The sequence below is a fragment of the Cervus elaphus genome, chromosome 5 (genome assembly GCF_910594005.1).
Source record: "Cervus elaphus chromosome 5, mCerEla1.1, whole genome shotgun sequence".
NCBI classification, from domain to species: domain Eukaryota; kingdom Metazoa; phylum Chordata; class Mammalia; order Artiodactyla; family Cervidae; genus Cervus; species Cervus elaphus.
The window spans coordinates 27049512-27062139 of record NC_057819.1 but is presented as its reverse complement, the minus strand read 5'-3'; positions in this window follow the sequence as shown (position 1 = coordinate 27062139).

Below are 12628 nucleotides of genomic sequence, written 5' to 3'. Positions count from 1 at the left end.
GGGAGGGGCTGGGATGAGAGAATAAGAGACGCTGAGGCGGTGGGAACGACTCCGGTGGGGTCTGGGCGCTACTAGGGGTCAGCGAGGACCAGGGGTCTGTGCTTATTGTGGATGTGGGGAGGGCAGTGTTAATAGCTGACGTCTGTTGGGAGGTTAGTGTGTGCCCTGCACTAGTTAAGCGCCTACCGTATATGCCCGTTTACTTCTCACAACATCTTTCGAGATAGAAACTATTATTCCATTTTTCAAATGAGGAAACTGAGGTCTCAGAGGAATAAACTAACTTGTGGGAGGTCTCAGAGCTAAAGGATCGAAGGATCCCCAGGGCATGCGGGGACCGAGGTTCCAATGCAAATATTCCTACACCTCAGTTACAGTTCCTACAACCTCTCCCCTCCCACACCCCACCCCAACTCTCAGCTCCTGCTGTCGATTGTGGTCCCATTCTAGAGGCCCAGGCACTTCTGAACCCATGTCCCCCACTCTGAGGGGAGCGGTGGCCCCTTCACTCAAGTGTGGTCTGGATTTCAGGGCAGAGCTCCCTCCCTACTGGCTCCCCTCTGGGGAGGTCTTGCTTATCCTCCCCCCCCCCCCCCCGACCCAACCCCCACCCTTACTCTCAGAGCCTCAGTGGCCTGTTCTGGAGCATGGAGACTGCACCTGCTCAGACCATTATATTCATCTGCTGAGATCGGGTTCAGCAAGGACCCTTCCCTGACCATTCACAGGCATACCCCCCAATTTTGCTCAAGTGCTAGTGGCAAAAACCTAGCTCAGACTGGCTCTAGTCAGGGAAAGGAAATTTATAGGCTCAGTAAACTGGGGCATTTCGGAGCATATTGATGTCAGGCAGGGCTGGATCAAGTTGCACAAAGACGTGATCAGAATATGGTTTCTTTCTCCATCTCTGTGTTGGCTTCATCCTCAGGCAACATTTCTCCAAACGGCAGCAAAGGCAGTTTAGCAAACCCAGCAGACTGACTTTCAAGCCACAGTTCCGGGGCCGTCTCTCATTGGATGCTGTGGGCCATGTGCCCATCCCTGAACCAACCGTGTGGTCAGGGGATGGAAGTGAGCAGAACTGCCTGCCCTGGTGGTGGAGAGGAAGGGGAAATTGCCATCTAAAAGGAAGCTTGAGATGCTGATATCAGAGTAGAGGAGGGTGGGTAGCAGGAAGGGCTGGATCAAGGGCACCAAAGAGATGCTAGAGCAGTCAACCCCATGATGTAACAGAGTCCTTCCTGCATCTGAGAACTTTGAGAGGAACACTAACTGAAGGGCTCTAGGAGGCACTGAGAATGGCGAAGAGCGAGGGCTTGTGGCAGTGTCTTAGGGTCACAAGCATAAGCAGAGCCTGCAGGCAGACATGGTTCTCCCCAGATAGGTCCAGCTTGTGGCTGGGGAATGGTGCAGGACACGTCGGGGGGCGTGTCACTTCATGGTGGGGCTGTGTGGCTCACCAACGGCTGCTGCTTTCTCTTCAAGCCTGCCAGTGAATTCTGGCATTTGAATGTGGCCTGAATCCAAGCAGTGGTGAGAGGCCACTTTCACCCATCAGATGGGCAATGTTGAGAAAGTCATCTATCATCATGTGCCAAGGAGGGAAGGGGGGACTTCGTTGCTCCTGGAAGGGGTGCCAGCTGGTGCAGCCTCGCTGGGAGGCCATCAGGGAGCAGCTATTAAAATTTAAAAAGTACATTTTCTATGGCCCAGCATTCTTGGTTTCTGCCCTAGAAAAACACTCCCATCTTTGCACAAGAAGGCTGATGCAGGATGTAATATAAAAAAAGAAAAAAAATCAGAAATCACCTAAATGTGTGTGGTGATGCTGGCTGGCTGTGGTCAAGGATGCAGGTGAGGACAGGAGTGGGGCTATGTCTCACTGCAGAAATGGGCGCCTTTTGTAAGACCCACAGGTGCTGTGTGAGGTGGTGGCTGCCCTGGGCTGACCACACTGGAACATGCCCCAGAGATGGAGCATTGCACTGAATGAGGAAGAATGGACTAGATCCAGGTGTACCAACTTGATATGTTGTTGAGTAAAAAAAACAAATTATGATAATGGTTTTTCCGGTAGTCATGTATGGATGTGAGAGTGGGACCATAAAGAAGGCTGAGCACTGAAGAATTGATGCTCTTGAACTGTGGTACTGGAGAAGACTCTTGTGAGTCTCTTGGACTGCAAGGAGATCAACTAGTCAATCCTAAAGGAAATCAACCCTGAATATTCATTGGTAGGACTGCTGCTGAAGCTGAAGCTCCAACTTTGGCCACCTGATGCAAAGAGCTGACTCATTGTAAAACACCCTGATGGCTGGGAAAGATTGAGGACAGGAGGAGAAGGGGATGACAGAGGATGAAATGTTGGATGGCATCACTGACTCAATGGACATGAGTTTGAGCAAACTCCTGGAGATAGTGAGGGACAGGAAAGCCTGGTGTGCTGCAGTGCACAGGTCACAAATTGTCATACCTGACTTAGCTACTGAATAACAACAGCAATGGTTTAAAAAAAAGCAGGGAGTGGTAAACCTTCCCAAAACAACTGTATATTTACATTTACCAGTTGTATCACAGGCAAACACACATTATATCTTCCGAGCTCCTTGATCCAGCCTTGCCAGCTGACCATTCTTCTTTTTTCTGACTTCAGCACCTCCCTTAGAAAAATCCCCCTCTGAATCTGTCAACCCAGGGGGTTTAGTGATGTTGACCCCACTCCAGCCCAGGTTGGGTCAGTTGCTGAATTCCATCCCCCTGGCCATCTGCTTGTTTCAGGGATGGACACACGACCCACATCCTCCACTGAGAGACAGCACTGGGGCTGTGGTTTTAGCTATTAGTTTCTCTCTGCAGACCGGGTTGGCTAAGCTGGAAGGACGTGGGCTGCAGCTTTCCTGGGCTGTGTGTGTGCACATGTGTAAAAGCAGAGGAAAAAATCTGGAGGAAGTGTGTGAAAGCAAAGGGTGATGACCTCAGGTGAGGGGACGACCCAAGCTCCACCTGCATCCCTGGGAGCCCAGACAACGTCCGGGTGTGACGTTCCCTCCTGCCGCCTGCATTGCGGCTCTTGGCCCTAAGGGCCTCAGGCTTCAGGAAGTCCATCCCCGGTAACTCTGAGCTCATGACTAACTGTGGGGAGATGCTTCTGGCCCTTGGATATGACCTAAACTGTCCACAGACACTGGTCCTCATGCCTCCTGCCCTTCCTAATCCCGCAGCCTGGCCAGGTTCTTGGGGGGAATCTTCCTCCAAGTTACTGGGTCTGCTCAGGGGATGGGGCATGGACCATCGGGTACCAGGACACAGAGGGGACCAGGGCCTTCAGCGTCTCAGCACAGTTTTACATTCTTACCAGGAGCAGCTGTTCCTAGATTGCTTGTGTAACTGAAGGTCAGTGGGAAGAGCTGGGTAAATGTGTGTGTTGGATATGAAGTGTCGACTTGCTCAAGGACATCCCTTCTCTGAGCTGGGCCCCGAGGGGAGGTGGGGGCCCTTAGACCAGGCCTGAGACCTTCACTCTAGCAGAGCGATGGGGCCCGGCCCACATGCCTGACCGCCTGCCTTGTGGGGCTGACACTCAAGGGGCCGGGATGGGGGTGCGGTGTGAATGAAACAAAGGTGCAGAGTGGAACAGTGGTTCCCAGAGACACCCAGGCCTCATCCCTGGAACCCATGGATATTCCCTTATGTGGCAAAGGGGGCCTCATAGATGTGATTAGGTTACAGAACTTGAGATGGGGGTGCTCACAGTGGGTCCTTATTAGAGGGAGGCTGGGGATTTCCCTGGTGGTCCAGTGGCTAAGACTCTAGTCTTCCAATGCAGGGGGCCTGGGTTCCATCCCTAGTCAGGGAACTGGATCCTATGTGCTGCATCTAAGAACTGGTGCAGCCAAATAAATAAATATTCAAAATGAAAAAGAGGGAGGTGGGAGGCTCAGAGTCAGGGGACAAGTCCATGTGGTGATGGAAGCAGTGGTTGGAATGATGCAGCCTGGAGCCGAGGGGACGCAGGTGCCTTTAGAGTCTGGACACGGTGAGGGCAGAGCCTCTCTGTGAGATGGAAGGAGCCAGCCTGCTCACACCTTGCTTTCACCCCCACAAAACTGTCTCCAGACCCTCCAGCCTCCAGACTGTGAGAGAGAATAAATGTATCTTGCTTTGGACCACTAGGTTTGTGGTCACAGATACTCAGCCACAGGAAACCTCTGTGCATCTTTATCAGGTGGTGAGATGGGTGGGGTTGGGGGAGTCAGGAGGGAAGGCAACATTAAATGGGGTGTCAGCTTCTCAGAGGCCTGAGGGAAGAGCAGTCTGGTGGGGGGCCAGCCTGTGCAAAGGCCCTGGGGCAGCCACTGTGCATCAGAGGTCCAGGCGTGGGGCTGAAGAGCCGAGAGAGGAGGGGTGGTTTAAAACTTGTCCTGGCGCTCTGTGCTGTGCTTCCCAAGGGGACCACACCTCTCCCCCTCGAACCTGGGTGAGCCTCCTGTCCTCCTCCATCAATAGGTGAGCCTGAAGGACTCATGTGGAGATTTCCGAGGCTGCCTTAGAAAAGGCCATGGGCTTCCTTGGACCCCCACACACTCACTGCAAGTCACAATCTCGGTGGGGTAGAGAGAGGGAGAGGGAGAAGGTGAGGATAGAGAGATACATGGGAAGCCCCAGATGTTGCAGCTGGGTCTCTGTCTTCCCGGCTCAGGAGCCAACTTGTGGGTGGAGAAGCTTTTGCATGGTCTGGGGGTGGCTGTGGGAAGACTCTGAGGAGCACCCCTGGGAGACAGGATGGGTGAGAGGTGTTTAGTGCTGCCACATTTGGGGTGTTTTGCTGGCATGTAGATGCTGTATTAGTTCGTTAGAGACACTGTAACAAGCATCAGAGATATTTATTTTCTCATGGAGGCTGGAAGTCCAAGATCGAGGTGCTGCAGGGCTGGGGCTCTCTGAGGCCTCACTCCTTGGTGTGTAGCTGGCCGTGTCCCCACATGGTCCTCCCTGTGTGTGTCTGAGTCCTCATCTCTTCCTGCAAGGATACCAGTCCTATGGGATCAGCCCCAGTCAATGGCCTCACTTTACCTTAATTACCTCTAAGACCCTGACTCTCAATACAGTCACATATTGAGGTGCTGGGGTTAGGACCGCAGTGTCTGCATTTTGGAGGAACACAATTCTGCCTGCAGCTGGCCCCAGATGGAGGGTGAGCGGACAATAGTCAAAGGCGAGAGGTTGTCGGGGCGGGGACCGAGCGTGCAGGGTGTTGGGCAGGCAGAGTGGCTGTGGGGGTCAGGGTGCAGGGCTGCTGGGGTCCCTGGGCCCCACCCCGATCGACCTCCCAAGGGCAACTCTTGGACCTAGAGCTGGACCCTCTGCCCAGCCTGTCCAGGCTGTACCCCCAGGAGCACCCCAGCCCCTCTCTCGCCCGAGAGGACCACAGTCTGCAGGGAAGGAATTATAAGAGAGGTCAGTTCTGGTTCAGAAGACTTGTGTTCACCTCTTGGTATTTGAAGAGAAGACATTCTGGCTGCTGGGATTGGCTGTTGGACGTGCTCGGAGGCCCTCAGGCTGAGCCTCGGCTCCCCCTCCTCTTCCGTCAGAGCCAAGGCTAGCCCCTCGGCCCCGTTGGTCTGTGTGAGAGAGGAGCAGTTTCAGGCTCCTCAGAGAAGGCGAGCTGAAGCCCAGGGACAATCAGAGATCTGGTTTCAGGCATGGCTGGTTCCAGTGGCTCTGGACATAGACTCTCACAAGGCTGACCTCTCATGCCCCCCCACCCTTGCCCAGAAGAGGAGGCCTTTCCTAACGTTTCAGGGAAGCTCCTGGATTGTCTCACTTGGGACTTGTCATCTCCTCTGAGCCCATCACTGGGCCAAGTAGAGGCGAGTGCTGATTGGCTGGCCTGGGTCTTGGGCGGAGGGTCGGCCTGGCAGCCCCACCCCCGCCACGTGGGTCCAGCGGAGTGCAGGTGCCAGAAGCAAGTGTTGGAAGGAAACAGGCCAGACCATGCATGTTCCTGCACCCCTTCCAGGCTTGTCATCTGGTCACTATGCTCCCGGCGCTAATTTAAGGGCATACAGACCCAATTCAGTGAATTCTTCCGGCCACCCTTCCCAGGGGTGCCATAGCTATGCCCAATTTAAAAAGAACCTAAGCTGAAAACCAGTGTCCACACAAAAACTTGCACATGAGTGTCCATCCCAGCATTATTCCTAATGGCCCAAAAGTGGAAGCTGCCTAAATATCCATCGAATGATGATGGACGGATAAACAAATGTGGCGATTCCACACAATGGAATATTATTCAACCCCCCAAAAGCTATGAAGTTGTGATGCAGGCTGCAGCATGGAGGAGCCAGGAAAACACTATGTAAGCGGGGAAAACAGAAAGAAAAGGCCACAGAGTGTATGATTATAGGAAATGTCCAGAACCATGAAATCTAGAGAGGCAGGAACCACAGACAGCCAGGGCTGGGGGAAGGGAAAGGGGCGGCTGGTAATGAGTAGGTGGTTTATTTTGGGGTGATGGGGACATTCTGGAATCAGATGGTGGTTGATGGTTGCATAGCGCTACGGATGTACTTAAAAGTCACTCAGCTTTAAAGCGGTAAATGGTGTGGTGTGAGTCACCACTTAAAAGAAGAGAAGGAAATGCGGGGACGAAGGGTTAGGGGCTCTGCTCCAGGCCCCCCAAGTGGAGGGCTGGCAGGTTTGACCCGCCCTCCCCATCTGTGCTGTGTGGCCGCCGCTCTTCTTGCCCCCGGCCGCGCAGTGAATGGCTGATCAAAGCAGCCGGCACTTTGTAAAGCTGACAAAAAGCCAAGTTACTCTGCATCACTGAATCTGAGTGGTGCCATGATTCCAGAGAGCGCTCAGAAGGGAAAGTGCCGCCAAGCACGCGACGACAGACTGCTCTGTCACGTGCCGTAGATTTCCGACTTATTGGATGAGCTTTGTAGACTTAGCAAAATCCAGCTCTTCACCGTGCATCTCTATTAAACAGGCATTAAAGAGATAAGGACCTCCCTGGTGGTCCTGTGGTTAAGACTCTGCCCTTCCACTGCAGGGGGTGAGGGTTTGATCCCTGGATGGGAAACTAAGATCCTGCGTGGCACAGCCAGAAAAAAAAAATTATTTTTTTTAAAAAAAGGAACATAAGTAAAGCAGGCTGGTGAGGTGTTGGAGGTACTGTCAGGTCTGTGCTCTGTCTGGGGGGCTTTGTCCTTTTCCAGGAAGGGGAAGGAAGAGGGAGGAAGGATGCTTCTTCTTAAATAGTTTATGGAGAAGCCTAGCCCTCTGGGAGTGCAGCTGAAAGGGGGAGGGTCTGATGCTCCCACTGCTCTTGACTCAGCCCTGCGTTCCTCAGAGCTAAAGCCTGCTCTTCCATAGCGTTTGGGTTTCCTTCCAAGGCTGCGCGTCAGGGTGAGTGGTGTCCCCCCAAATCCATATCCACCCAGAACCTGAGAATGTGAGCTTATTTGAAGAGTGGTTGTTACAGATGGAATCAAAGTTAAGGCTCTGGAGATGACCATCCTGGATTATCCAGCATGCAGCGTGCGTGCGCGCTTAGTCATGTCTGACTCTTAGCGACCCTGTGGACTATAGCCTGCCAGGCTCCTCTGTCCATGGGATTCTCCAGGCAAGAATACTGGAGTGGATTGCCATTCGCTTCTCCAGAGGATTTTCCTGACCCAAAGATTGAATTCATGTCTCCTGTGTCTCCTGCGTTGGCAGGCAGATTCTTTACCACTGAGCTCAGTTCAGTTCAGTTCAGTCGCTCAGTCGTATCCGACTCTTTGCGATCCCATGAACCACAGCACGCCAGGCCTCCCTGTCCATCACCAACTCCCAGAGTCCACCCAAACCCATGTCCATTGAGTCTGTGATGCCATCCAACCATCTCATCCTCTGTTGTCCCCTTCTCCTGCCCTCAATCTTTCCCGTCATCAGGGTCTTTTCAAATGAGACAGCTCTTCGCATCAGGTGGCCAAAGTATTGGAGTTTGAGCTTCAGCATCAGTCCTTCCAGTACCACTGAGCTACCTGGTGCCCAAACCCAGTGATGGGAATCCTCAGAGGAGGTGAGAAGGGGGGCAACGCACGGAGAGGAGGAGGCAGAGATAGGAGTGATGATGTGGCCACAAGCCAAGGACTCGAGGATGCCGGCAGCACCGGGAGTGGGAGGAGCAGTGGCTGGCTCACCATCAGAGCCCCTGGAGGAACCAGCCCTGAAACACCCAGGACTCAGACTTCTGGCCTCCAGAGCCAAGAGGACAAACTCCTGTGTTTGCAGGCCCTTGTTAGTGGTGGCTCAGTGCTAAAGAATCTGCCGGCCAAGGAGGAGGTGTGGGTTCAGTTCCTGGGTTGGGAAGATCCCCTGAAGAAGGGAATGGCAACCCACTGCAGTATTCTTGCCTGAAGAATCCCATGGACAGAGGAGCCTGGTGGGCTACAGTCCATGGATGGGGTCGCAGAGAATCAGACATGACTTCGTGACTAAACAACAACAACAACAGCAAAATGGTGGTTTGAGTAGCCCCAGGACCCTGACACAGCTGCTAACGGTCCTCTGTGCCTCCCCTGCCTTCCTGCTGTTCCCTAAGCTGCAGCCAGGGCCACCTCCCCAACTCGGGAAGGGTTGGTGCTGCCTGTCACCATCAGGGGCTTCCTTGTCCTCACCCCGGATGAATGGACTTAGCACACGCACGCACACACGCTCATTCTGAACAAGTCTGTGACAAATAATGAGAGCAGGCAATGCATCTCTGAGCTTTGACTTTATTGAAGTCAACAAATATTTCTTTATTGGTGTTCAGTCCCCTGGTTCCAGTGCTCTGTGGTGGAGGGAATAATCTCCTATCAGTTTACACGACGTTGTGGAAGATCAGCTCTGGAGCCCTGTTGTGGGGCGCCTGTGTTCGGTGGCAGCCTCGGCAGGAGGCGGTGCCCTCCAGGCATTCTGCAGACAGTGTCACCGTGATTGAGGCCACTCCTCCTGAGTGATGCCCTGTCTTCTCCCTGCCGGACTTCAGGGCCCAGGGTTCCCAATGAGTCCCCGTGAGTAGGTTCAACTCATGTGCACTCATCCTTCAAGCTGACATGCTTTCAAAATTCAGGCATTCCTAGTCCCAGCTTTAGAAGGCAGAGTTTTTGGGTTTGAGTTTCTTTTTTTCTTCTTTTCTTTTAAATAAACCTTGGGTATTCCCTGCTGGTCCAGTAGCTCGGATTCTCTGCTTCATTGCAGGGGGCATGGGTTCGATCCCTGGTTGGGGAACTAAGATGCTTCATGCTGTGCGGTGCAGCTAAAAACAAACAAAAAACCCAGACAAATAAAACTTTAAAATGTGGAACCGATTACATGGATAGAAAAACTGAAGATCATACAGAAGTGCCGATGGCCCGCGTACCTACTTTCCTCTGTTGTTAACACCGCCTGTGCTGTGCTGCCTTGTCACCATCACTGAACAGATAAAGAAAGATATCACTAGGTTGTGTCTGACTCTGTGACCCCATGGACTGGAGCCCACCAGGCTCCTCTGTCCATGGGACTCTCCAGGCAAGAGTACTGGAGTGGGTAGTCATTACCTTCTCCAGGGTGTCTTCCCGACCCAGGGATCCAACCTGGGTCTCCACATTGCAGGCGGATTCTTTACAGCTGAGCCCCCAGGGGAGCCCAAGGAGACCAGAGTTTCCTATTTCCCTGTGGTTGTAAAGAGCAATTTGGAAGGAAGCACAAGGATCATTCACATTTAACCATACGAATGATCACTTAATTCAACACAAATGAAACCGCAAACTCCGCTGAAAATCGCCTGCTGGATTGGGATGTTTGGCTGTTGGGCTGAGTTTCCAGCCTCTTCTTGGCAGCAGCCTGGCCTCACTGCCGCCTCCCCCAACCCTGCTTCCCCTTGGCCCCCTCCCCACCCCCACCTCCATGCTTTCTGCCATTGTAGTCTTGTCCTGGATGAAGCGCCTTCGCCAGCAGCCTTGTCTCTTTCTGGGAATGTGGCGGAGTGGCTGGGCCCTGAGCTCTCACTAGGTCAGGGGAGCGGAATGGTCTGGCTGCGGGTGGGGGGTGGAGGGCAGGGCTTTTGGACCTGAGCCACACCCACCTCGGGGCTGTAGGGATGTTGAGACAAAGCGTTACTGACAACAGGTGGGAGTGTGTTTTGAGCAATGTTACTGCATGTTAAGAGCCTTAGAGATGATCCGGATCCATTATTGCACATGCATGATGAGGAGAGAAGTTTTTTTGGCCTGATACCCTGGCATTTTCAGTTGTAGGATGCGAGAGCGTGCTGTTCACCGAGGGGATGGGGAGGCTGCCCCGGTTGCCGGTCTTCCGCCCTGGGGGGCAGCTGAGCTGATGAGGGAGACCACATCCAGGGGTCCTGCCCAGACCTGCGCTGGACCAGGGGCCTCTCCTCCCGTTCCCGCTGTGGTGATGGTGGTTGCCAGTCTCACGGACCCCAGACACAGAGTCCATGACAGGTGTTGTCTGGGGGACGTCTGTGTAAAGACCATATTTCCTCACTGTACCACGCCACTCCCCTGACAGCTCGATGTCACCTGCCATGTTCCTGGGGCCTCTAAACGAGGCTGCGTGCCATCACCCCGGAGTACTTGGTTGCAAACAGAAAGGCCCAGCGTGTTAGACAGGGCCTGACAGACGCCTGGACGAAGCCCCAGCCCCAGCCGCAGCATCCTCTGCCAAGTGCTTTCCCGCTGCCGCCCTCACAGACGACTCTGGACATCAGAGGAGAATGCGGGCCCACGGCAGACTCCCCACCCCAAGGTGCTCGGTTGGTGGGTGTCCTGCTGGCACTGGTCCAAGTCATCCTTTTCCTGCCAAGAATCTTTGTCTGGCTCATGCTCCCAGTTCCTTCACAGTGGAACAGCTAAACAGTGACCCTGCACCAAGCAACAGAGGCGTACAGATAGCAGAGAGAATGGAAGTCACGGTCGGTGCCCACAGGTCTAAGGACACAGAACCCAGACGTCGTGAGGAAAATGAAGGACCATGTTTTAAAAAAAAGCAATTTTTGCAGGCTCAAAAAAACCTATAAAGTTAAAAGAGAGGTGACAAATTGGGAGAAAATTACTTACAAAGTAAATAATACAGAAAGGGGTGCTTACTGTGCAATAAGCAACTCAATAGTAATAAAGAGCCAAAGCACAGGGCTGGTTTGCAGAGGAGAAATACAAAGGGATTTATAAATACAGGGGAAGTTGCTCAATCTTGCTCATAATTAAAGAAACGAAATGAAAATGTGAGAACTTTTCATCTCTCTGATTCAGCCAAGGTAACGTGTGAGTCACACTGCTTTTGATGAGGATGTTGAAAAGATACTCATGTTTGGCTGGCAAAGAGCGCTTTCTGGAGGACAGTTATTCGCATCAAAATCAAAAGGATACGTACCCTGGGACTTCCACTGCAGACTCCATGGTACCTGTGTGTGCAGGTGACATCTGTTCCAGGATGTCCGGTGTGGCTGTCACGTGGGGACTATTCAGACAGCAAGAAAAAAAAGAGGATGCCCCCGACATGCAAGCACTGGGTCCACGCGCCAGGCTTCTGTCTGTTGGATGGTGGTGGCCGGGCTGGGGCCTTAACTGCTGACAGTTATAGGCAGCCCGTCTCATAGGCAAGCCCGTAGGACAAAGTACAGAACTCCGCATGCAGTGGCCACCGCCATGTGAAGGGACAGGTGTACGAGACCCTGACGTCATACGCGTCCACCCGGCAGCAGGACCACAGCCGGACGGGGAGTGGGTCCTCGCCCTCAGCTCTGCATGCACCCCAGGCTCGGCGCCCCAGCCCCGTCCTCCTCCGGCCCGACCTTGGACAGTTGGTTCCCAGGGGTGTGTCGTTATCTTCCTGACTGTCCTCAGCAAGACCCCTGGGAAGGTGTCTGCTTTCTGAGAAGGAACATCTAAAGGATCCATTTTCTGGTTCTGGAAAATTGGCAGAACCAGGATGAATTCTGACTTTGGCACAGTGCGGAAACTTCTTACTGGGAGGAAGAACTTCAAACCATGGACAAGAGACGGCAGGCCCTCACTGCTGGTGCTTTAAATGAGACACAGGCGTCTGCGCACTGCCCGGGGCCTAGGGTCCTCTGCAGAGAAAGGCCCACGTGACACAAGCAAGCTGCCCTCTCATGGTTGTGGCTGAAGCCTGCAGTGGGGTGAAAATGGGCGGCTGTTCTAATGCTGGGGGTCGCCAGGGGGCCAAGCGAGCAGGGTTCAGTGAAAGGACAGCTTCAGCGCCATCCATCTGAGTGAACATGGAGGACACAGGTGCTAAAGATAAGAACCCACCCACACAGCGATGCCCCGCCCGGCGGAGGGGCCTCCAGGCGGCTCGCCTCCCCTGCTCTGTGGGGAGCGGAGACGGCAGTGGCCCTGCGCCCGGTGAGGGGAGTGCTGACCTCTGACCACAGGTGGGGGCGCAGGAGCCCGGGGTGGGAGGTGTGGTGGTTGTACGCCTGGGGAGGGGTGTTGCTGTCAGACTGGCAAAACCAACAGCCATCCCCACGTCCCCTGACACCCACATGACAAGTGTTAGAGGCCAGTGACAGACGACAAACAGTAAAAAAAAAAACTCACAAGCCAGACAAGGAAGAAACTGCCCATAGTTA